Source organism: Leucopleurus acutus, assembly GCF_964270905.1.
Source record: "Leucopleurus acutus genome assembly, chromosome: 11".
Taxonomy (NCBI): domain Eukaryota; kingdom Metazoa; phylum Chordata; class Mammalia; order Artiodactyla; family Delphinidae; genus Leucopleurus; species Leucopleurus acutus.
This window is the reverse complement of record NC_139152.1, coordinates 85,579,122-85,604,208: the sequence shown is the minus strand read 5'-3', so window position 1 is coordinate 85,604,208 and position 25,087 is coordinate 85,579,122. Positions and strand designations below refer to the sequence as shown.

Below are 25,087 nucleotides of genomic sequence, written 5' to 3'. Positions count from 1 at the left end.
GAGAGGAGGCAGCGCTGATCAAAACCAGATTCAGGTGCTGTAATGCTGGGCTTCTCTTGCCACTGTGACAGCAAAGGTGTCCCCGAGAATATTTCCTGGAGATGTCTTGTGATTCTCTTGGCACTTAGCTCACCCACGTCCTATCTGTTGATGGATCTGGGAACAGTACTTCTGTTCGTTCTGCCCCCGAGCAGCCATTCATCACGAGACGCCCTGTCAGGGAATGCCCAGAGCCATTGTGACAAATAAATGTACTTAGTGAATCGTACAGTTCAAGTGACTCGGAGTCGATTCGGTCCAGCCTTACTGTGTCTCTGGGCTGACGGTCATTCTGGTGAGTGGCAAGGTTGATGGCTGCCTGGGTTTGCTGGGTTTGTTCACTGGTAGCATTTTAAAGGGAGGGCTTGCCCACGGTTAGCTGTCACTTGGTGTGAATAGGGGAGCAGGCATGGGGGAGGGGGCCAGGGAAGCGTGTCTCCCTGGTTTTGGAACGAGAAGGGCACACTTGGGAAATGTGACCATGCATTTCTCTCTTGCTCCCACTCCGTGCCTCGAGGAAGCCTGGCTGGGCGTGACAGGGCCCTGTTGTAGCCAACTTTTTGATTCCTCTCTATAGACCCAAGCTCTCCTCCCAGACAAAAGGAAGGGGTCGGGGTGGCTGGAGAGACTCAAATCACTGGGCCTACTTCCTCTTTCATCTTCCTTTGTAGGTGAGATAAAGGCCAGAGAACAAACAGATAATAAAAAAACAAGAAATCCTTGAAAAAGGATAGGCAGAATAGGTCTTGGGGGCTGTGAAAATAAGCCAAAAGAGAAGGTCAGATTCTGTTACCCTTTCAACCTGCTTAAACTGAGTAGAAAGACAGAATAATTGAATTAAATTGGCAGAAGGAACATTTTTTGAGGAGCAGAGGTTGGGTAAGGACTATGTTTACCCAAAGTCTGTAGCACATGCCACGTCCCCAAACATGCCTGTTCAGTGAGTAGATGAATGAATGAGTGATAATGACAATAAGGTTTCAGAAGCCTGGATTTTTGATCTTTCATTCATCACTTACTATCTGTGTGGCCTTAGGCAAGTCCCTTACACATTCTGAATCTGTTTTCTTACCTCTCAAATGAGACTAATAATACTCTCTTGCAGGGTTGTTGAGAGGTTTAAGATAATATATGTAGGCATTCAATGCACAGAAGATATTATTAAGCAATTATTGTTTTATATTAATATCACTTAAAACAGGAGTTGTCAAGCTTTTGGAATATGGGCATCCCATTATAATGTTAAAGTAATTTGCAGATACCCCTCATGCTAGGATATGTATTATTGATGGAGAAAATAATACAGTAACATTTTGGAATGAATTTCTATTTGATTAATCACAGCACATCTACATACATAGTTGGTCAGATGAAAATGAGGCGACATTTATTCTCTCTGAAGACAAGGCACAATGCTCATATAAGTTATCATGGGCCCTTGCAAAAGCCCTGCAAGCCTCCAGGTGACTGGGAGCCGCCATCTGAAAGGACTGGACGATGGGGGGCCATCTTTAGAAGAGAGGATTCATGTATCTTAGCTATTGATACTGAGCCAAGTTAGATGTAGGAGATGGCCTTGCTATACGAAGATAGTTCTTCAGACTAACATATTTCAAAGTTGGGGTTATTTTCCTCTCTGGGAGCGAGAGGTGTGTGCTTTTCCAGCCACAAGAGCCTGCTAGATACCAGCTGCTTCCATAATCCTCGTAACAATGGGACGTGTTTCCAAGCTGACCTGGCGAGGAGAGTAGTTGTTGCGGTGGACGGTTTGACTCCCCGTGCACTTTACAATCAAAACCATTGTGAACTCGTATCTTAGCAGAGCCCTGAGATGAGGGCTTGTTTGCAGGTAGCTTATTTAGGGAAGTAATTTCAAGGAGTGTGTTGTTGGGGGGGGGGGTAAGACAGGGAAATTGGGAAGATTGGAAAGCTAGTTGGAGGGTGTATTGTTACCCGGTTACTGATGAGGGCAGCTGGAATGCAATCCCATTGGGGACCTTTAAGAGCTGTGTGGAAGGCACTTTAAAATCCACTGAGACATGAAAGGGTGGGGCATTGTTTTCACTGGCTCCTGTCTTCTGATGGTCAGGGTTGTCCCATGGGGTGTTAATTCCCTTTTCCTTCTAGGTTTGCACCTGTGTCAAGATGGTTGGATGAGGCTGTGATGGAAAACGTGAGAGATGTGGGTGTGGATGAGACACGAGATTGCCAGATAATTCCTGGACATAGTTGGTGCCGCAGCAAAGGCTGGGTCAAAAAGTGAACTAGGGACACGGGAGGTGGGACACAAGAGGTGCCCGACCTTTCACTTTAGGAAGACAGAGTTCTTGCCGCTGGCCGGACGGGGTTTGAATTCTGCAGACACACCTTTATTAGCTTAAAAGAAACTGGTAGACGTTGATGTTCTCAGCGCAAGGCCAGATCAAGGCAGCAAGGAGAATCAAGATTTCTGAAGCCATAGAGACCTCCACGTGCAGACCCCCAGCCCAGGACTTCTTGGGAAAAACAAGCGCAACAAAGGGGAAAGTAGAGCTGAGATCAGGGCTGGTCACTATCAGTTCCTGTTGGGCATCGTCTCTGTACCATGTATTGTGTTTGCTGCTGGAGCTAGAAGGGTTAATGGAGCACAGTGCGTGTCATAGCCTACAGTCCATAGTACACAGAGGAGTGTGACATGACAAAGGAAGAGTTTACTTCCTAGTTGGGGAGACAGGCAAACACTGTAGTGGATGGAAACATGAAAACCTCTTGCAGCTGGGGAGGGAATGGCTGAATCCTCCTGTAGTCCTGGAGGAAGGCTTTGCACAGAAGGCAGTAAATAATTAAGCTGGGTCTTGATGGATGAGTAGGAGTCTGCTAGGTGGTGACAAGGATGAAGGGCATTCACACAAGGACAGAGAGGGATGGCAGAGCATGTGTGTTTTGGGCATGCCATGAAGTCTTCACATGGCCATTCTTTCTCTCAAGGGTTCCTGGCTCAGGCCACTATTTTAGATAGTGTTCTTGTTGTTTGTTTTGCTTTTGGTCATAAGAAATAGAGGGTTCCTGTGGAGGGTTGTTTATTGTAAGGTGATACATAGGAGATGAGGGAGTACACGTAGATTGGGTCTTTGATACGCCAGGAATGATAGACTCAACCCTTTGCCCTGAGGTCCAAATAGAGTGAAATCTCTCCTGCTCCCCCGATCCCTACCTGGGACTGCCTGTGCCAAGGAGTTGTGGGTGGTTTGTTCCCTCTATAAGGTGAAATAGGCATGTCGGCCATCAGGGTTTTCCAGTCTTCTGTGATTCCTGTCCTGGGTCTTGTGGGTCATTTATACTCACCGCTCACTCTTCACACTGGTCAAGCAGAGTTTGTCGTTTGTCCCTTTGAGGAATGTCTGGGCCACTTCAGTGGCCACCACATCCCTTTTCACTTCTCGACGGCCCTCTGTGGTGCCCATCTCCTGCCACCACTAGCCCGTCCAGCATCCTTTACTTTCTTCCCTCCTCTTCCTGTACCACTGCTCTCAGAATGGGACCTCATAACCCTTACTTCTGTCTCAAAGTGGGTTATTCAAATCCATGATCTTGTCAGCCTCATTTCTCATGGCTGGATCCCGGCATCTCCCTGACTTCAGTCATCAGCGAGCTGTGTGTGTGTGTGTGTGTGTGTGTGTGTGTGTGTGTGTGTGTGTGAGGGGACTGGTTGAGGGCTGGAAGGGCTTCCTGGGACCTTGGTAATCATACAGCTAGGCACCTGCTTACTCCAGTAAGCATAAGGCTTGTTCTCGTCTCCTTGACGTGTGGACCTGATATTCATTGTGTGTCTATTCCAGTCCAAGCTTGCGCCCTGTTTCCAAAAAGTGTCATCACATCAGCTCTGTGAGAAACTCATCATTTCACTTTGTGGATGAGGAAACAGACTCAGAGGGTTAAGTAATTTGTCCAACATTACATAATTTCTAGGTGGCTGATCTAAGACTCCATTCCAAGCATTAAAAACATAACAGTTGAAGTGAATTAAATTACTATCTGCTTCATACCTGGTACTAAGTAGCTAGTATAGAGAACTTGGTGCTTGGGGACAGCGTGAAGGGTAGACTTTAAGTTTACTCTCAACACATGACTGAGATGCAAACCCAGGATGTCAGAATAGACTTGGTTCAAATGCAGAGTTTTTACTTCTTAGTCATTGTGTGATCTTGAGTAAGCTACTTAAATAAGCCTCATATTGTAAGGCCGGGCAGTAGGATGCATGGGGAATAATAAAGAGATCGGGCTGCCTAGAATGGAGGGTTTGGGGAGAAGAAATGTGGATGAAAGAGGTAGATTGGGATTCATATTGGACTTTAGTCATTTGTGGCTGCCCGCCACCTTTGAACATTGTCTCTACATTCTGATAGCTTCTCACCTTGCGTTATCCTGATGGAAGATTATGCATTTTCTCTTGACTAATTTTGGACACCTTTCGTCGAGTGCTGCTTTTGGTTGGTCTAACTGGGAGCGGTACTTGTTGGAATTAATCGTTTGATTTTCCGGAAGGAGGTCCTAATAGAGGACTCCCTTCCAATCCCACCATATACACAACATCACCTTCTTTGGATGAAGACCGGGGCTTTGGCGTGGCTGGTGGTGGTTCATGTAGCTTGCCCCACTATCTCTTCTGTTCCACATTATTGTCAGTCCATGTCCCTGGACTCTTGCACCTGGGATGCCCATGTGTGACAGGTTCTGTCAGTTGGGTCCACCCTTAAGAGACTTGATTCAGAAGACAGCAGTGGGAGGAGATGGCCGCACGTGGGGGAGAGTCTGTTTTCTGGGTGTGGTGGGGCAATGATGTCCACTTCATCTGGGGCAACGGTGGAAGCTTCTGGTATTTGGTCCCAAGAGAGGATGCTGAGTAGAGTTAGCAGTGATGTTTCTCTAGAGAATCCCATAGGATGGCTGGGATTCCTGGTCAGATGGCTTCAGGTCTTCTTGTCCCTTTCAAAGATTCTATGAGCTACTTCACATAACTTTTAATAAATCCTTCTCTGCTTAAACCAGCCAAAGTAGATTCTGTTATTTGTTACTAGGAACTCTGACAGATACAGCGTCGGACTGCAGCAAGCCTGTGAGCCAGTTTATGGCCTGGAGTTCAAAGAAACATCTGTGCATCTTTCTCAAAAGTCACAATTTCTTTAATCCTTATATCCTGACAGAAGTGTTTTGTGTTTTTTTTGTGCGATACGCGGGCTTCTCACTGCTGTGGCCTCTCCCGTTGCGGAGCACGAGCTCCGGACGCGCAGGCTCGGCGGCCATGGCTCACGGGCCCAGCCGCTCCGCGGCATGTGGGATCTTCCCGGACCGGGGCATGAACCCGCGTCCCCTGCATCGGCAGGCGGACTCTCAACCACTGCGCCACCAGGGGAGCCCCTGACAGAAGTGTTTTAATTGCTGCTGGGCCTTTAAAGGCATTAAAGTATTTCTATTGCCTTTTGAATATTGCTCAAAATTTTTTTATTTTCTGATTTATGATGATAAAAAAGGAAAAAGTATGGAGGTATAATCCACAAGCATACCGTTATTTTACATCCTCTTTCGGAAGAAACTATTTAAAATTATTTTCAATGAATTTTCTTTCAAATCTTAAAAATGTCCTCTGTGACTCTTCGTTCTTTCCTCTGAGCAGGGCCTTGCTAAAGGCTGTCTTTAAAAGCTAAATGCTAGGGATAACAGAGATCCAGTTGGAGAGAAAAGACATACCCAATTTTTTTTTTTTTTTTTTTGCGGTATGCGGGCCTTTCACTGTTGTGGCCTCTCCCGTTGCGGAGCACAGGCTCCGGACGCGCAGGCTCAGCGGCCATGGCTCACGGGCCCGGCCGCTCCAGGGCATGTGGGATCCTCCCAGACCGGGGCACGAACCCGTGTCCCCTGCATCGGCAGGCGGACTCTCAACCACTGTGCCACCAGAGGAGCCCCATACCCGATTTTTTGAATTAAAAATTTAATAATTCAAAGCACAGCTCAAGTAATACATTTCCCAGAGACCAGCCTCTCTTCTGACACTGGGCTGTCTTGTGGGTATCTCCTAATCAGAAAATATCAGAAAAGAAGTTTTAGTTCCTCTAACTCTAACCACTCCCCTGAAATGGTCTATTTAATCTGTGGGTCACCCATCAGGTGGATCACGCCACTCTCGAACTTCAAGCAGGCTGACTCCATTTCATGTCTGGTGTCAGCAAAGGCATCCCAACGACTTCCTTCACATCCTGCTCTCGGTGCTACGGCTTTGACTACTTCTACGAAAATCTCTTGCTGCAGACTGCAAGCTTCCCAGTCCACAATTTTTTTGGTGAAGGAGTGGCGACTTGCAGTAAAGGCAGGGCGATGTAGATATGCAACTCCATGATTAATTAATTATACTGGTTTGACCAGAGCCAGACGAAGCAGCTACTTGCCTGCCTCACCCAGAAAGTTCTTAAGCAGACAGACTTGGATGGATGTGTATTTACAAAAGGGACATATATATTGGGGCTGTCTTACTGTGTTACCAAACTGGTTTGCCCAAACTTGTTCCTTCCATTATCATGTCACCACTGTGCAGGGAATAGAATGACTGGACAGCCTGGTCTGGACAGCCTTGTCTCACTGCTGTCCTGGTCTTCCCTGGTGGTCCCCTTAGCAGACCTGTGACTGGTTGGTTCTTTTCCCAGGGCTGTTGCGCCACGGCAGGTGCCTGGGGTCAAAGCTAGGCAAGAAACTGTGCTCTCTACCAAAGCTGGCGACACCAGTTGTATTAAATGGATAAGTATTTTCTCACAGCTTCTGTCATTTGTTTACCGCCCCTCTATTGTAGAGCCCTGTTTTTCTTCAAATGTTTAACTCTGCCTATTTATAGAAATGCTACTTGAACTTGAACATGTATTAGATTGTGTGTTTCGCTCCCCATCAGGCTTACCTCCTAAATTCTTTGTATGTGGAATTTTTGTTTTAGTCCTTCTTTTAGAAAATACCAATTTGTAGAGAAACAAAAACAAATTTCCATCTCTTCCAACTTTATTCTTGTTTGTTTTTAAAACTCAAGATAAAAACATCAGATGATAGTGGCTCCTTTGAATGATTGCTTAGCCTCAGGTCAGTATACTATGTCCGTTAATTACGATGAGGAAATATTAAGTAGTCCATCAAGTTACGAATTTTTTACGTTTGCAGGTCCTCTGTTAAGGTTAATGTTTCTCCAACTTTTCTTTAAACAAATTTCCAAGGATTAACTAATTAACTGTACTATGTTGTATTGGGTTGGCCAAAAAGTTCCTTTGGTTTTTAAGTAAAAATAAAAGATACATTTTTCATTTTCACCAAGAACTTTATTGAACAATGTATTCACCCTTTTGTTCCATTACCTTCTGCCATTTTTCAGGCAACTTCATAATTGCATCTTCCCAAAACTTGTTATCTTTTTGAGCAAAGAACAGTTCCAGGTACCTTTTACAGTCTTCCAGGAAATTGAAATTTTTTCCATTAAGAGAATTTTGTAAAGACTGAAATCGATGGAAATCTGAAGATGCAATGTCTGATGAATACAGTGGATGAATCAGAACTCCCCAGCCAAGCTGTAACAGTTTTTGCCTAGTCATCAAAGAAACAGGCAGTCTTGCGTTATCCTGATGGAAGATTATGAGTTTTCTGTTGACTAATTTTGGACGCTTTTCACTGAGAGCTGCTTTCAGTTGGTCTAACTGGGAGCGGTACTTGTTGGAATTAATCATTTGGTTTTCCGGAAGGAGCTCATGATAGAGGACTCCCTTCCAATCCCACCCTATACACAACATCACCTTCTTTGGATGAAGACGGGGCTTTGGCGTGGTTGGTGGTGGTTCACGTAGCTTGCCCCACGATCTCTTCTGTTCCACATTATTGTACAATATCCACTTTTCATTGCCCATTACAATTGGTTTTAAAGATGGAACGTTTTCATTACGTTTAAGTAGAGAATCGCATGTGGAAATACAGTCAAGAAGGTTTTTTTCCACTTAACTTATGTGGAACCCAAACATCAAAGCGATGAACATAACCAAGCTGGTGCAAATGATTTTCAGTGCTTGATTCGGGTATTTTGAGTATGCCAGCTATCTCCTGCATGGTACAATGTTGATTGTTCTCAACTGATGTCTTGATTTGATCGCTATCAACTTCAGCTGGTCTACTGGACCGCGGAGCATCGTCCAGTGAGAAATCTCCAGCACAAAACTTCGCAAACCACTTCTGACACGTTCGATCAGTCACAGCACCTTCTCGAAACACTGCACAAATCTTTTTTGGGTTTCAGTTGTGTTTTTACCTTTCTTGAAATAATAAAGCATAATGTGCTGGAAATGTTGCTTTTTTCTTCCATCTTCAGTATTAAAATGGCTACACAAAAATTCACCAATTTTGGTAAGTCTTTTTTTTAAATGCACGCTGATATGACAGCTGTCACATACAATCTAACAAACTTGTTTCAAATGAAGTTAAAGACAACTAAGGGCTGCTAGAGCCGTCTTCCGGAGAAAAACCAAACGAACGTTTCGGCCAACTCAGTATTTCTGTAACCAAGCAAAAACTCATTCCAACGTGCATATGTACTCTGACACATCTTTCTGATACGTGACGTTAGCTAGAGCACAAACATAAACTATTATTTAGTCTTTCTCTAGGTGAAATCATCAGTGAGTTAAAAATCCAGAAAGCCTTTCTATTCTCCATATAAAATGGAAATTAGGAGCCTTTCTTTCTTTTATTTTAAGTAGATTATTGCTCCATTGTACAAAAAACATCACATATGATGGTTTGCTCTCTTGTTCCAATGAAATATCTCTTTTTATTACACACAGTTAGCATATCATTAGAAAGCAGGCAGTTGGAAAACATCATATTTGTAGTTCACACTTTTTTTTGGAGCCACCCCTTCTGTAGCAGTTAAAGGCCTCGATTTGCACTTCACTGATGAGGGGCCAGAACACTGAGGGATTTAGCTTTTCAAGCTCAGATTCAACTCCAATGCGCTGGAATGGAATACAAAGTACAGCTCTGCATTCATTATCACTTAATTATACAACTAGTTGGGTTTTCAAAGGCATTTTCCTCCCCACAGCAAAATCTGTGCCAGGTACTTTTGTTTCCCTGGAATGACATTTTCATATTAAAAAAAATTAAGTTTTCTTCCACCGCAAACTTAGGAATATTCTTATGTTACTTTTTTCCCCCTCTAATGGTCTGTTTGAGAACATAGGCCACTATTCATTTTTTTTTTTCCAGTAAGTGGTCTTAAATGTAAAACAGCAACTGTAGTCTTTGCCTTTCAGATGATTAGCCAAGGAGGAAAATAATCAAACTCATTTTGCGCTTCTCTGATTTCATATTTATCGCAAGTTTAAGAGTCACTAACGCAAAAACTAAGGACAACGACTCTTTGCATTCTCTAGACTCGGGTTTTTCAACCTCGGCTCTATTGCTCTTTGGGGCTGGATAGTTCTTTGTTGTGGAGGGCCTGTCTTGTGCGTTGTAGCTGTTTAACACCCTCCCTGGCCTCTATCCACAAGACGCCAGGAGCGCTCTCTCCCTTCCTTGCCCGCTGCCAGTCGTGACAACCCCAAAGGTCTCCAGATATTGCCAAATGTCCCCTGATTGAGAACCACTGGTCTAGAACTATGAGGGACTAAAATGATAATTATCTATGCACTATGGTTTCGAACTCTCTCTCTGCAGGTATAATTGAGGATTGTTTTCAGAGGTCCTCAGTCCTTCATTTTAGAGCCTATAGTAGACTTCCGACAGACTACTTGGATTTGGAGGCTTTTATATAAAACTGCTTCTGAAAAAAGCTTGAGTGGAATTGCCGAGGGACATCATCTCTCAGACTCTGTCCTTGCCCCCTGCTACCTCCTACCCATTTTCTATAGCGAAACTGCTTTTATTAATCAGGACTTTTTCAGTTGCAAGGGACAAAAAAAAGACCTAACCCAGATGGGCTTAAGCAAAGAGGGGAAGGTATTTGCTTATGTAATTGATATTCAGGGTCATAACTGGCCTTAGGCGTGGCTAGATCGGCTGTGAATTCGTGTCCTCAGGAATCTTTCTCTTTCCTGGATCTGTCCTCCCTCCCTGTGGCTTCATTCTCCTTTTCACATGATGGCAGCAAACAGCCAAATGGAGCTACAGGTTTCTCTCCTGCTGGCTTACGAAACTCCACGGAAAGAGTTCCCCCTTCCTGAGAGTTCATGCAAGCATCCTGACTCTCCTTGGCCTGGATGAGGTCACATGTCCTTCTCTGAATCGGTTACTGTGCCATTTCTGGGACACATGCCCCATTGGACACATGAACTGAGAGTGGAGGGTGAGCATTTCCCCAAAGGACTATTAGCAAACTCTTACCTGAAGAAACAGGAATGGATGCTGGGCAGACAGCAATAGGTGTCTTAGGTGTCTGCTGCACAGTCAAGACGACTGTCCTGAAAGGTTCCCAAAGTTTCACTGGAGGGCAGGCCACCGGGGCTGTTGGCTATAAATTCCATGAAAGGAAGCAAAATCTCGCTGAAAATGTAATGAGAGGGAGAAAATAAAATATACCAGTACTTCTCAGGAGAGAACCATAGTGACAGGAATAAAAATATGGCTGATTCTCTTGGGAAGGGACCAGGACTCCCAAGGAGCAGGCTCGAATCTGAGCACTCATTTCCCAAACTACTCTCTAAGGAGACTGGTCAGGGTGCTTCCCGGGCTTCTGTTTCGCGCAGAGTGGATTAAAGCACAGTTGAGGCAAGAGCGTAGCTTTCCAATTCCTATGAGTGAAGCTAGTCCTTTAAACAAAAGTTTAAAAAGTATATTTATATGTTTAAAGACTTACTGTAATGTAAAGATGTGTAAAAATTTAAGGAATACCAATTGGAAAGGCGTCAAAGCATTACCGACCTCACCGGGGATGTTACATTATTGGCCAACTTGGAGACCATGGAACACGTGTCTGTTTGGCCCTGCTTTTAGTTGTACTTTTTGACGATGCAGAAACATGTCAGTGGCTCTTTTGAGTAAGTGAATGTGTTTATATATGTCTCTAGAGAGTGTGAGAGTAAAGTCAGGAGAGAGAAGAAAAAGGAGAGTTGAGCAATGGAATGAACCAGCTTGGAATACCTTACACCCCCAAGTGAGGGCTAAAGGGTGTTTTTATAGTGATAATCTTTGTTACATCCAATATATATATGAATGTATATACACGTATACGTTATATACACACACATATTATATAATTTTATTACATACATTTTATAATATACTTATATAAATGTATATAATTATAAATTATATAAAATATAATTCTAAACATATATTAAAAATATATAATATTTATTTTGGTTCTCTTTTACTTCTTAGACTTTCTAAACATCACTGGGATCCAACTGAAGGTCATGATGAGGCTAGCATCCTAAGTGAATGAAATTCTCTTCTCAAAGGTATTTCTATCCTCCTCACCATTTCTTCTCTGGGGGCTTTAAAAATTAGGGCTTCGTCTCAGAGCCTCTTGAGAGTTAGGATGCAAAATCCTGTGCCCCAGCCTCAAGGAAGGGAACCTTGACAGCTCTCCAATGTGGTCGGGTAATGTCTTTCACTTACTAGCTTGGGAACACCCAACGACGTGTAGTCTCTTGGTAGAAGAGGGGGCTGGACCTGATGTGCATGGACAGGATACAGAAGAGAACTGCATTGTGCTGAAGTGCAACTGGGATTAAGGATGGCTGAAAACCAAATTGCAGCCATTAGAGAAGAGGCAAAATGTAAGATGATTGATTTCGCTTCAAAGTTTTCTGTTCTCGAACGCTTATGACCCAGCTTCTCTCGAGCCTACAGCACAAAGCAAGGGAGCCCAGGGTGGGAGTGGGATACAGTAATTTCATCACAAATGAAAAGATTGCTTCAGGGGGATTTAAAGAAAATTATATCTCCACGTTAGGACTCCCTGGGTTCAGAAGTCTAAAGGGCTAAGATGAAACAGGATGTGGAAATTGTTATTATGTGTTTAGGGAAGAAAAGAGAAAGCCTCTCTGTTAGGATTTATTTTATACCATGTATAGGTGTGACCTCTGAAAGCTAGCTGGGTTGTACTGCTCAAAACAGGAATTCAGAATAAAAATGTGAGTTGATTCGGGTCAGTATCCCCATGTATAACATCCAGGACCTGCTCTGCTCAGAAGTGATGCTAAGTTGGTTCAGGCTTGGAAATTAACTTCGATTTACCGTTTTCTTTTCTTCAGCAGTACCATCTGTATTTTATACAAAGATGCTTTTTCGGTTGTTTTTAAATTGCACTTTCAAGCCTATCTATAGGTGTTCAGTCTTGGCTCAGGGGCTGAGATTTATTTTTTTTCCCTTTGAAAATGGCAGATTTGGGAATGTTTTGGCAAAATAGTTCTTCCTTGAGCCTCGTAGTTGGGTGATTAACTTCAGAAGGAGTGAGATACTTTACAGACGTACTCTTATATTTCCACCCCCACCCCGATTCTTCAGCAACAAACATTGCATGATTGAAGCATAAGGTAGTTTAAGGGTAATATGTACCAAATGGCACAGATGGCATGAGGAGACCCCAGTGTGAAAAGATCACCAGGCATACAACTGCTGTGCTTTACAAGTTATCTCATTCTGGCATCAGATAGGCTGGATTTAAATGACATCTTAATTACCTGTTGGCTGTGTGACCTTGAGCAAGTTATGTAACAGCCTTAAGCCTCAGCTGGCCTCATCTATAAAATGGGGAAAATATTGTAGCTACCTCAAAGGGTTCTTGTGAGGATTGACTAAAATATTGCATGTAAAACGTTTAGAACACTTAGTACTTACCTGGCCCATAAGCATTTATTTATTTAGTTATTATTACTTAAATGATGACAACCTTTTTATAGATGGGGGAATTGACACTTAGAGAGGTCAAATAATTTGTACAAGGTCATGCAGTTGGCAAGTGGCCAAGCCAGGACTTGATATCAAGTGTCTCTGCCTCCAATGCTTAGGCTTATTGACCTTCTGTATTATGTTGCCTTAAAGGAACTTATAGTGCAGAAGGGAAGATATCTATATATATCTATATAGATATATAGATATAGATATATAGATATAAAACTGTAATTTCCAGGGAAAAAAGAGAAAGGTCCTAGGAGAGATTCTATCAAATGGGGAGATGAGGAATATTTCAGAGAAGGGTGATCTTTCTTCTTAGCAGGGGTCTGGACAGTTGCAATACTTTCAGTCTTATATTGACTGAATTGCATTTCCATTTATTGGTGTGGGCTTTCAAATTTGACTTGGGATATTTTTTCCTCTTTAAGTGTTAAATTTGGAAGCATGCCATGGAAATGACATCCCAAATGGCTTCAATTTTGCTAAGACAAACTCAATAGCTTACAAAGCTGCTGGGAAATAATTTCTCTGTGATTCTCATGTTCACCCTGTCAGGAAAACAGTCCCTCCACTCACACGATTTATTAACCTTTGCTGATCATGTGGGCATTTTCCATTTCTTTTCCTTTAGTCTTTGTATTTTCATAACCATTAAGTAAGCTTCTAATCTTACAATTCTTCATGACATTAGATACTTTGCCAGTGATTCTTCAGCACCCCCAGGTTCTCCAGCTTTTTTTTTTTTAACACATGTCTGTGTTTATTTCATCCTATTAGTTTGTCGAGTTCCCCTCTAGGTGTCCATCCTTCATTCCGTCCCTTCACTAGTATGATCATAACTGTTCTTCATGGGGATTAGAGGAATTTTGATGATCGAGGCTTTAGAAATCACTAATAAACAGGTAGAGAACTGATGGTCATAAAATTATGCTGGGCATGTGGTATTATACTATCACTGCAATACTGAACTACAAAAATTCAGAAGGAACAAATCACTAACAAAGAACCACAGCATTCTTTAACATGCCCACTATTTTCTCTCGCCCATTGTTCCATAGACTGGGCGTCCCAAGTTGGTGCACGTCAGAATCATCAAGGGTAGCTCAGAAGAAGCACAGGTTGACAGGCCCACCAGCAGGAACTGCGATTTGGAGGTGTGGAGATGTATCTGAGATACGTAACAAAGGGTGTGAGAGAGAGTCATTGCAGGGAGGCTGGTAGAGGGGAGGGCTGCTATTCTACGTGGATGGCCGGGAAGCCTCTCTGAGCACGTGCAGGTGATTGGCGCTGAGACCTGAATGATACGCAGCTGTGGCCTCTATAAAGACCTGGGAAAGAGAATTCCAGGCAGAAGGGGCAGCTAGAGTACAGGCATGGTGTGTTTGTGAAGGAGAAAGGAACACAGTGGGACTGAAAAACGGAGAGAGGGTCCAAATCACTTCGGTCTTTAAAGGTCATTTTAAGGAGTTTGTGTTTCATTATAATTGCACTGCGCTATGATTTACATTTTAAAAAGGTCACTCCGAGTGCTCTGTGGCACATGACGTGGGTACCAGCAGGTTGGAGGCTATTAGGGAGTCTTGGTGAGAGCTGATGGTGGAGATTATGTCTAAGTTGGAATGGAAGGAGGAGAAGGACTTGGCCAAGTGAAGGGGGTGGAGAGAGGAGTGTTTCAGGAAGAATGGCAGGTACAAGGTGCTGAGGTGGAAAGACTATTCTAGAAACTGAGAGACGGTAAGAGAGGAGCTGCAGGGGAGATAGAGTCCAGATGATGTGGATTGCATGGATTATGGAGGTAAAAATGGTGAGTATAAAGTATCAGCCAGGGTGGGCTGAAGAATACTGACGTCTTTTGAATGACGACCTCGTTGTAGGCATCGGCACTTTCCATGTGTTAATAATACAGCCTGCTCTGATTTTTCCAAGAGAACCTAGAAATTTGAGTTCTTGTTTCCTTATTTTTATTATTTATTTATTTATTTTTTTTGCGGTACGCGGGCCTCTCACTGTCATGGTCTCTCCCGTTGCGGAGCACAGGCTCCGGACGCGCAGGCTCAGCAGCCATGGCTCATGGGCCCAGCCGCTCTGCGGCATGTGGGATCTTCCCGGACCGGGGCACGAACCCGTGTCCCCTGCATCAGCAGGCGGACTCTCAACCACTGCGCCGCCAGGGAAGCCCATTGTTTCCTTATTTTTAAATGTCAGCAAGGTAGTTTAAAAAAACAAACATTTTAAAACCCAGCATGTCTGTGGACTGGATTTCGCTTGTGACTCGTGGTATGTGGTCTTTGAGCAGCACGACAGCCAAATGATGCCTTTGTGAAAATTAAGGAAGGTATCCTTCTTTATACTTCCCACCATCTGAAGGGAAATTGTCATATTACTTAGACATACCAGTGAGGACTGTGATGAACGTGGCACTCCTAGAGTTGTGCAGTGTAGAGTTTGCACAAGTTAGCAGCCCCATCTTTGAACAAGTATACACGGTGGGAAGAAGTGACAGGAAACATGAAATATAGTCAAGGGCAGTAGTGTGTTTGAGCCAACTTGCACTGACTCATCAAAGCTGATTGTACACATCTTTTCCCAAATCTGCACGCGCTAATGTCACATTGGAAGCTTGAAATCAGTCACAGTAGGAGTATTTACACCATGGAAATTGGCAAATGCTACAAATCAGGGCTTTATCCTCCCTGAGAGCTGGTTGTTAAACGTTGACCAGGGCACCACTAGACAAGATCACATCCTTGAGGGCTGGGATTACCTTTAAGGATTTGGATTTCAACTGTAGGCAAGGGAGAGACAAGAGAGTGACCTCATCAGAATTCCTCTGCATTCCTCACCTCTTCATTCAAAGGCCCCTCCACTTCTGACCCAACTAAAACTTTGTTTTCCTTTGACGAGGTGACTTCCTCTGTACCCCCCGGAGCGTAAGCTGTTCATCCTTGCTCATCTTTGACCAGACGCAGAAGAAAAGAACAACATACTTTTGTCCCCCATTGGCTCTTTCAACCATTCCTCCTCTGATCTCTAACAACCCCCTCTCCTTTGACACACTTGGTATATTGCTCACACGTCCTTTGCCTGACCACTGAGTAGAGTGACTGCTGATGTCCCCAGATGAGAGCTTTGGTGCCTCCCTCCTACCCTTCTCATCTACTCCAAGTCGTCAGCTTCCTGGGAGACTCAGTGCTCGTGTGGATGGTCCACCGAGCATCCTAATCTCATGATTTTGTAACTTCACCAATGTCAGGGACACCACTTCTCTCCTCCACTTCAGACACACTCACCAACAGCTACACCCTGGACGTTCAAGCCAACGTAGGAACTGCCGCATCTTTGAAATGTGGTCACGATGACACTTTTTCTGCAAGCTTGAAGTAAGGTTTCAGTGACACGACATATGGAAAGCATCTAGAAAATGCCTGACATATAATAGGTATCCAACAAATATTTCTTTCCTTGCCTTTTCTTTTAAAAACAGAAACACAATTTTGAAACCCAGGTATTTTTTTCTCCCTTTATTTTAGAGTGTTATTTGGATTGGACACAAATGACTGATGTTTATGTAGTAAACTTCCTGCTAGGTGACATCCTCAGGAACCTGTGTTCTCTCTGGCACTCAGGAGCTGCTGGCATCCAATATTATTGGTGACAATTGTGCTAACATGCACAACACAATACCCACCCTTTTAATTACAGAACATTCTTGAAGTAGAGTGACGCTGATTCTCATCTGATTAATATTTATAGTTTTCACTTCTGGCCAAATGCCAGCTATCTTCATCATGTGAATTTCCTTGGCTTCCCAGCTCCCCTTTGCTGCCTCTCTTCCTTCAGCTCACCTGCGTGAGCATATATCTTTGTTTTACCCAGTTCAGAAGTGCCATGGATTCCTTACATCACAAGTTTTCTACCCACGAGGGGCTTTTAATGGGCAATTATAGCTAAATGTAAGCGATCAGTGATGAATTTCATGTGACTTTTAAGGAAAGCGCTTGAATGCTTACATTTGAGCGGGTGCAGGGAAGGGTCACCGTACACCATAACTTTGATCATTGCTCAAAAATTGGTTCCCCCGATTAGTAAGTTAAAGGAGCATTAGATAGCTCTCATCTCTGCCTTCCTTTTGGTTATATTTATAAATCTTCCACTTACTCATCTTAAGATCCAAAAGTCTATATTCTGACATATGGGCCACATCTTAAGCAGCTAGTGCAAAGGAATTTGTATTTTTTTCAAAACTTTTGCAAGTGTGGGAATGTGTTGGACATAGTAACAGTTATCATGCACAGCACAGTTTATTACATATTACTATTTAAAAATATCCAAATTCAGAATGTACCAGAGGTGAAATTATTTTCCTTGAAGCAGAAAGACCATATGTATTAAGGATTCCATCTTCAAAATCTCTTTATCATCCATTTCACTAAGTCCTCATTATTTTGTGCTTGGACAATTTCAGTAGCAACCTAAATGCTTTCCTAGACTCCTTCCCATCCAAACTCACACTCTCATGCTTAGTGATGTTCAGTGATAGCCCGTTGCCCATGGCACTGTTGTTGTTTTTTGTTTGTTTGTTTTTTGCGGTACGCAGGCCTCTCACTGCTGTGGCCTCTCCCGTTGCGGAGCACAGGCTCCGGATGTGCAGGCTCAGCAGCCATGGCTCACGGGCCCAGCCGCTCCACGGCATGTGGGATCTTCCCGGACTGGGGCACGAACCCATGTCCCCTGCATCGGCAGGCGGACTCTCAACCGCTGCGCCACCAGGGAAGCCCCCATGGCACTGTTTTTTAGAGTGTTCCAGGGGCAATAGAAGGGTTCCCCAGCAGTGCCTAAAGGGTGAGGTTGTGGCCAGGGAGCAGGATGTCAGATCCTATTCGTGTTTCAACTAGGGCAGCTGTATTTTGATCAGTTTTATTGTATTTGAGTTTCTTGCAAGATTCTGTTTAAAAAAAGTGTTCTGCTCTTGAAAAACTATTGGTCTCCAAGACGAAGTCCAGATTCCTGGCACGGTACCCACATCCCTTCTCCACATGCCTCCACACCAGCATTCCATCATCCTCTTTCTCCTCCCTTGTATTGTTTTGCTCATAATGAATTGCTCATTCATTCCTTAAACAATACGCTTGGAGCCTTTGCTCATACTGTAACTTCTTCACCTGGAATTTCTTCCTTACTTGGAAAATACATAATTCATGTAATGACTATTTATCGAGCATCTGCTATGTGCCAGGCCCTGTTTTAGGTGCTGGGAATGCCTACTAATTCTTGATGGCCCAGTTTATGACATCTCTGTGGCAGTATCTAGACAAAATCATCTGATGCCTCCTCTATACTTCCATGATACTTTGGCATACTGATATTATCTTCTAATTAATTACATTATGCTCTGGTTTTTCTTGTGTGTGTTTTTCTCTTTTTGAGACAGATACCCACATCTTACTTGTGGATGTATTTTCCCCTATCCTAGTAGTTGATTAGGTGCTCAAGAAATGTTTGTTGGGTAAATGAATAAAAAGTTAAAAAAAAATCTATTTACCCCTACTGAACAGTGAGCACCATGAGGGTGGTGTCTGTCTAGTTTGCCTTACACATGGCAGGTGTTCAGTGATTATTTGTTGAACTGGTGAAGAGTTCTCATCTCTGCTGTGTGGCCAGCAGCTGTAGCAGTGGGAATAGAGTGGATTAAGGGCATTTTGAGGTGTTCTTGGTGTGGAAGCCTGCTCCTCTGGGAGGTTAGTGGGGCTGAAGGAGCTCTGAGCACCCCCAGCCACTGTCTATAACAGTCTTGGGCTAGTTGCTTATCTTTTGGTTTCAGTTATCTTTTCTATACATAGGATGGTTAGACTCAAACTCATCCTTTTTAAAGTGGGAATGATGCCATGATTCTGTCTATCTGGAAGTACCTTTTGAATCAAAGAGCATGCCTTCTAAGAACTCTCACCTTTAATTCTTAAAAGTCACAATTAAAAGCAGTATTGGATGGGTGAAATTTTTTTTTTAATCTTTTGGGCAAGTTTATACATTACACACTTGTTTTTTGTTTTCCTTCCTTTCATGTCAAAGTGCATGTATATTTTTATGGTTGACTTTTTTCTCTTGCATTAAATGATAGGAACAACAAATAAATGATGGTAACAGTAAATTTTAAAATTTTGATTTTAATCACAAAATTAGTCTAATTCATGGTGTTCATATCTAGAAATCATAAAAGTATGGGAGAAATTTTATTTGATGATTATGAGATTTTAGTTGAAGTTATGTAGGGTCAATATCACAAACTTGGTGTAACTTGAAATATGGATTTTGTTAAAGAAAAGAAAAATAGTAAAGACTGGAGAAAATTTGAGAAGGTTAATAGACAATTTAATAATTTCTTCAACACAAAGGGTTCATTTGAAAAGAGGCCAATTTCTCTTCCTTCAGAGAGCAGAACTGCAGGAAGTGGGTTTGAGTTACTAAGTTAGTCAAAGACTCTTGGTTCCTCAAGGGTTGCCAGCTTCTGGAATGAGATCTATTCCCGAAAGATTTCGGGCTTTCTTGACTCGGAAAGCTTTAGAAAAAAAGCTAGAATTTTACCCGGCTGGAAGTGTTTTAGATGTGGGTTTGGGGAGGAGGTAGGGGTGTCGGGCCTGGGACTCAGTGAATCTCTACTTTCTGCAGCTTCTGTTATTCTGCAAAGGAATAAAAGCAGTTGGCCAGCCCATAAAGAAAAAAAAAAAATGAGCTGTGATTAAAGCTGAACTCCTTGGTTCTGTGTAGGCCATGTTAAGTTTACGTCGGGGAGTTAGCTGCTCTTAGTTCAGGGGCATGGAATCCTCTGGCAGACATGATTGACTTATGTTGGTGCAGCTGGCGTCCTTGACCAGTTGAGGGGTGGGGTGGAGATGGGCAAGGGCAGAGGATAGATTTTCCTGGAAGTTTCTAAACCAGAGAGCATGGCTTTGGATCCAATATAATCCCAGAGTGGACGTGGTCCCATCTGCAGCCTAGCTCTGCCCCCTGCTGTTGGCTGAAATCACTCACTACACTTCTCCTGTATTCAAAATTATGTCGAGTGCAGGAATAGGAGTGGGTGGAAGGGGGATTTCAGGATTTCTGGGGGGTTTTATCTCCAGAACTACTCCCTCTGTGGAAAATCAACCCGTTTAGAGAAATCTAAAGAGCAGGTGTCACTCGTATTCTGATTTCCGAGGCTTCCCCAGGCTTGGCGATGGGCGGCCGACGAGAATGTGAGAGGAGACGTGTGGAAGTTATCTGTGACTTGGATGGCAGTCTGGAGCCGGGAGGTTCTACCCGCGATGCTGACCCCATTGCGGTGGCTCAGCGACTGCGGGACGCTCAGAACCGCGCTGCACTGCGCCCCCAGGGACCGGCTGAGCGGGCCAGCTCCCCGGATGAGGCAGCAGGCGGCACCGCCGGGACCTGGCCCACGCAGCTCCAGGTAGACGCGAGGGTCGCAGTTTTAGCCCTCCCGGTGAGTTTGAAGGGCGGGGCCGTCGGCTGTCTGCTCCGCCTCGAGACTGCCGCCTCCGCGAGTAGAGGCGTCTCGGGTGCCTTTGCCAAGCCCAAGGGGCAGCAGCGAGCGGCGGCGGCGCCCGCCACGGTGGTCGCCTGGCCCCTCCGCGGGGCGGACCTGTCCCGGGGCTGGGGCGGCTGAGGAGAGCCCCGCCCTCGCCCCCGCCGCGGCCGGGACCCAGACGCACACGCTCCTTAATCCCCCGCCCCCCGTTGCCCCGGCGACGGCCCAGACGAGCAGGTGATGCATTGACAGCGAGCAGATGGTCCCCCGCAGAGGCGAGCGCGGCCCACAATGAGCCCAGCGCGGCGATCCCACTGCCGCCCTCCCCCGCCCGGCCGGCCCGCCTTGGCCCGCATGCTAATGCAGGGGTGGGGGTGCTGCGGGGGCGGGGCCCCGGGGGCTGCGGAGGGCACGCCCCGCCTTGCTCTTTGCAGGCCGGCTCACCTCATTTTTCTGAAGGCGCTCTTCAAATCCCCGCACCAGAAGAGACAGTCTCCCCTGCCCAGCCCGCTCCAGCTCTCTTCTGATTCTCCTCGAGTGGTTCATTTCCATTGAGATAAACGCTTAACGCCCTGCTTCCATGCCCCTTACCCCCATTCTGTAGCCCCTGCCCGCATCTGCTCCCTGCTGGCATTTAATATTCAATCTTGGAAGACCAGAGGAATGGATTTACCATCGCACCTCCGTTTCCACCCCCATTCCCCGCCCCCGCCCAGTCCATGATTCTAGAGTTGGCTTTGACACTTGCTAAATGTGTACAGACATATCGTATATCTCACATCCTTCACCCTCATGCTTCAGGACTTTTAGGCAGCTTCTCCTGGGCTTTCTTTCTGGAATCTCAAAAATCACATTTCTCCTGTGAGTCCCGTGCTGCTCCCTCCAGGGAAACCTTCCCATTCACAGACCTTCCTCCTCCCATTCATTGGACACCCCCCTTTCCCCCCCACCCCCCTTACCCTTTTCACTGCTGTGTGGCAAATTGAGGCGATCTTATAGTAAGTGCATGAAAACTGCTAGGCACTATTCACAATTTTAATACTAACTTCATAGCTGTCACATAAATTCATTCCCGACCTACTCTATAATGGTCAAGAAGGAACTCTGAGGGAAGAAAAAAAAACAAAAAACTGAAGACACTGTTATGGTGTCTTTCTTTGATTTGCAGGTGTTTCTTGAAACCATTACTACAGTAACTGCAGATAGCTTTTTCTAGCTGCAACATAGGGCGCTTAAAAAAAACCTAACAAAAAACCATCCTCCTCCTTTTCATTTTACAGTAGATAAAAAAATGCCAATGAAGGCTTAAAAAAAGGAAGGGAGGGAGAAAGAGAAAAGAGGCTAGTGAATAAAGTTGGGACAATACAGGGTCACAGAGCTGTCGAAGCGATGTCATAGTGTGACTGTTGGGCAGGAGTACAGAAAACTTCTTGTTTCTTGATTTTTATGGAGATTTGGTCTAAGGCATGCAGCACTCTCTGAACAGGTTTAGAACAAGTGGAAAAGAAAGAACTCTTCACAATCAACTCCCTTCTGATGGGCTTTGTGCCCACAAACACCTGTGATTTACAAAGAGGCATTGCAGAAGAGAAAAGGAGGCGAGAGAGCCAGGCTATTGTGGGGAAATGATGCCCCGTGTACCCGTGGCCGTAAGAGTTGTTTTATGTTAAAACTTGTCTTGGATGCTTGCTATGCAGACTTACAATGAGAAAAGAAGCATTAGACTCTTCTAGTGGCTCATAATGACGTTTTCAAATGCTTCTAACTCCTTCTGAGCCTTCATTATGATAAGTTCTCGAACTGCAGAATATTGTAGTCACCAGAATTCAAGGAAAATCGATTTACATAAATCTTGAAGGCAGGAAAGTTAGAAATCAGTACATAAGACTTAGAAAAATAATGGTTAGAATGTTCACTAGTGGTTCATACAAGCTTTGCATTTATTTAAAAATTTTATGAACTTCTTTTCTCCAGGAAGGTTAATAATTTTATGCTTATTTCCTTTCAATTTCTTGCTTTTCCCCCCATCTTTCTTATCTTTTGAAGTTTTTGTTGTTGTTGCTTCTCTTTTTGGCATTTTCTTTTGCTCTGCTCTTTGTAGTTTCTTTCCCAATAATTTAGGGAGACAGGCAAAAATGTGAAAGCATAAGGCAATAAAATAAAGAATTACAAGTTGGGAGAAATTTCCTTTGGATAGGGTGGCCAAGTAAAGACACTTGGAGAAGATCAAATATCTAAAGCAAGTGAAGGAGCAGAATCAAACAAGCAGAGCGATGTGTGCAGAGGCCCTAAGGCAGAAAACAGCTTTAAGGGTCTTGGGTCTCTGAAAGAAGGCGGTGTGGCTAGAACACTGTAAGTAGGGGGAGAACACGTGAGATGAGGTGGAGAGATTAGCCAGGATGAGATCATGGAAAGCTGTGTCAGGCACAGGAGAAAAGACTATTTTATTCTAAGAAAAGTAGGGAGCCACTGGAGGATTTTAAGTGAGGGAGCTATTTGATTGAATTTATATTTTAACAAGGTCATTACTGTGTGGAGTATGGCGAGAATGATGGAAAGAATCAGGAGTGTAGTGACTGGTTAGGGACCCATTAGGAGGCTGTTATAATAATCCAGATAAGAAATACTGGGGTCTGGATTAAGGTGATGTTCATGAAAATGAAGAGAATGGATGAATTTGGGATCTACTTTAGAGAAAGAACGATGGGACCTGATGCATGGGATTGTATGAGTGAGGTGATGAGAGAAAGGGAGGAACCAAGGAGAGGATATAGGGCTGAATAACTTGGAGACAGTGGTCACATTATGGAGATGTGGAAGAGAACAAAGATGGGAGACAGGCTCGAAAAAGGGTGTGAACCAAGAATTCTGCTTCTCTATATTGATTTTGAGCCGTTATTGAGGAGGCCCAATCAAGAGGGACAGACGCTTGCCAGGCGCTAGGCCCTCTGTCACTCCCTGTGCTCTTCAGGATCTGTCATGTGGCTTGACATGAAGGCGTGAGCTGGGCTAGGAAGCTTCCCCACCTCCTGAATCTTAACTGGAAATACTGAGCATCAGAGGATGTGAAAAGTCATGAGCTGGAGAAAGAATCATTAAAGATCATAATCAAATGGATGACTTTAAGCGGAAGGAAATTATTTGTTAGAGAGAAGAGAAGGTGGCAAAGAGAAGCAAGTTTACGTAAGGAAACTGTGCCATGTGACTAGAGTGACATTAGAATGAAGATGTATAAAGTCATGCCGTTGAGGTCTTTACAGTCACTTTTGACCCAGACTGAGTCTCTTATTTTAGACTATGAAATAATAATGACATGCAAATTGCTGGAAAGTTGATCTAAGAAAAAAGACAAACCACAAACACGTAAAATTGAGAATGACAAGAAGTGTGTCTAAAAAGTTAGGGGTTATGTTTGGGAAGTCAGTAATTCCTTCATCCCCCTTCAGTTCTGCTTCATAGAATAAAGGCCTGTTTTCCATCAACTTATCAGCTGTATTAACGTAGGCCAAATTACTCTCCAAGTAAGGGGCTCCTGATAAAGATGAATTGGTGATTGAGGCTTGAGTTTTAAGCCAGAATGGATTTCCCACTCTCTCCAGTCTGAAATGACTGAGGATAACTCACAGGTCACAGTGGAGAAGCTGAGTACATAAAACAGGGATTGGCAGGCCTATTGCCAAGGTCTGTGAGGTCTGCTTGCCATGTAGAAACCAGACCTGCTATGTCTGGGCACAGGAAGGCAGAAGAGGAAGCATGCTAAAAACACAGAATGAGATATATACCCTTATTACCTTTTTATTTTATTTTATTTATTTTTTGGCTGCGTTGTGTCTTAGTTGCAGCACACGGGATCTTCGTTGAGGCATGAGGGATCTTTCATCGTGGTGCGCAGTCTCTTTGTTAAGGCGCGCAGGCTTCTCTATAGTTGTGGCATGTGGGTTTTGTCTTTTCTAGTTGTGGCGTGCAGACTCCAGGGTGTGTGGGCTCTGTAGTTGTGGTGTGCAGGTTCCAGAGCACATGGGCTCTGTAGTTTGTGGCATGCAGGCTCTGTAGTTGAGGCACATGAGCTCAGGAGTTGTGATACGTGAGCTTAGTTGCCCCACGGCGTGTGGGATCTTAGTTCCCTGACCAGGGATTGAACCTACATCCCCTGCTTTGGAAGGCAGATTCTTTACCACTGGACCACCAGGGAAGTCCCCCTTACTACCTTTTAAATGGTGTAACTCCTGGTAAATTTAGCCCTGTAGATACAAGCCTTTTTCTCATCTCGCCGATTATCTCTTGAGGGGAGGACTGTTTGTTTCTATATTTTCTCTTGAGGAGTAGAACAGAAACTACTGTATCTACAATTCCAAGGAAATAAAATGGGTGAACCAGAGTTTTCCCTTAATTTAGAGATTTAAAATATAAGAACCACTATGTAAAATTTTGTGGTGATACATTTAAAAGCCTCAATAAAATTATCATATTAATGTGCAAAAACAATTAAAATTAACTCAAGGAGAGATGGAAGACCTAACTAGAACAGTAGTCATGACAAAGATGAAAAATTCTTTCAAATAATTAACTCTAAAAAAGGCTCTGAGCCTAGACAGTTTTACAAGTGAGTTCTTTCAATATTTTAAAGAA

At 44.0% G+C, this 25,087-nt stretch overlaps 1 long non-coding RNA gene across 1 annotated transcript in view; it reads left to right on the top strand.

The window, feature by feature from the left end:
• Window positions 1-25,087, top strand: part of LOC309968714 — a 133,083-nt gene that overhangs the window by 57,186 nt on the left and 50,810 nt on the right. Inside the window, exon 2 of the long non-coding RNA XR_014326592.1 lies at window positions 11,413-11,492. This is a non-coding gene — a long non-coding RNA (uncharacterized lncRNA). The remainder of the gene's footprint in view (window positions 1-11,412; window positions 11,493-25,087) is intronic.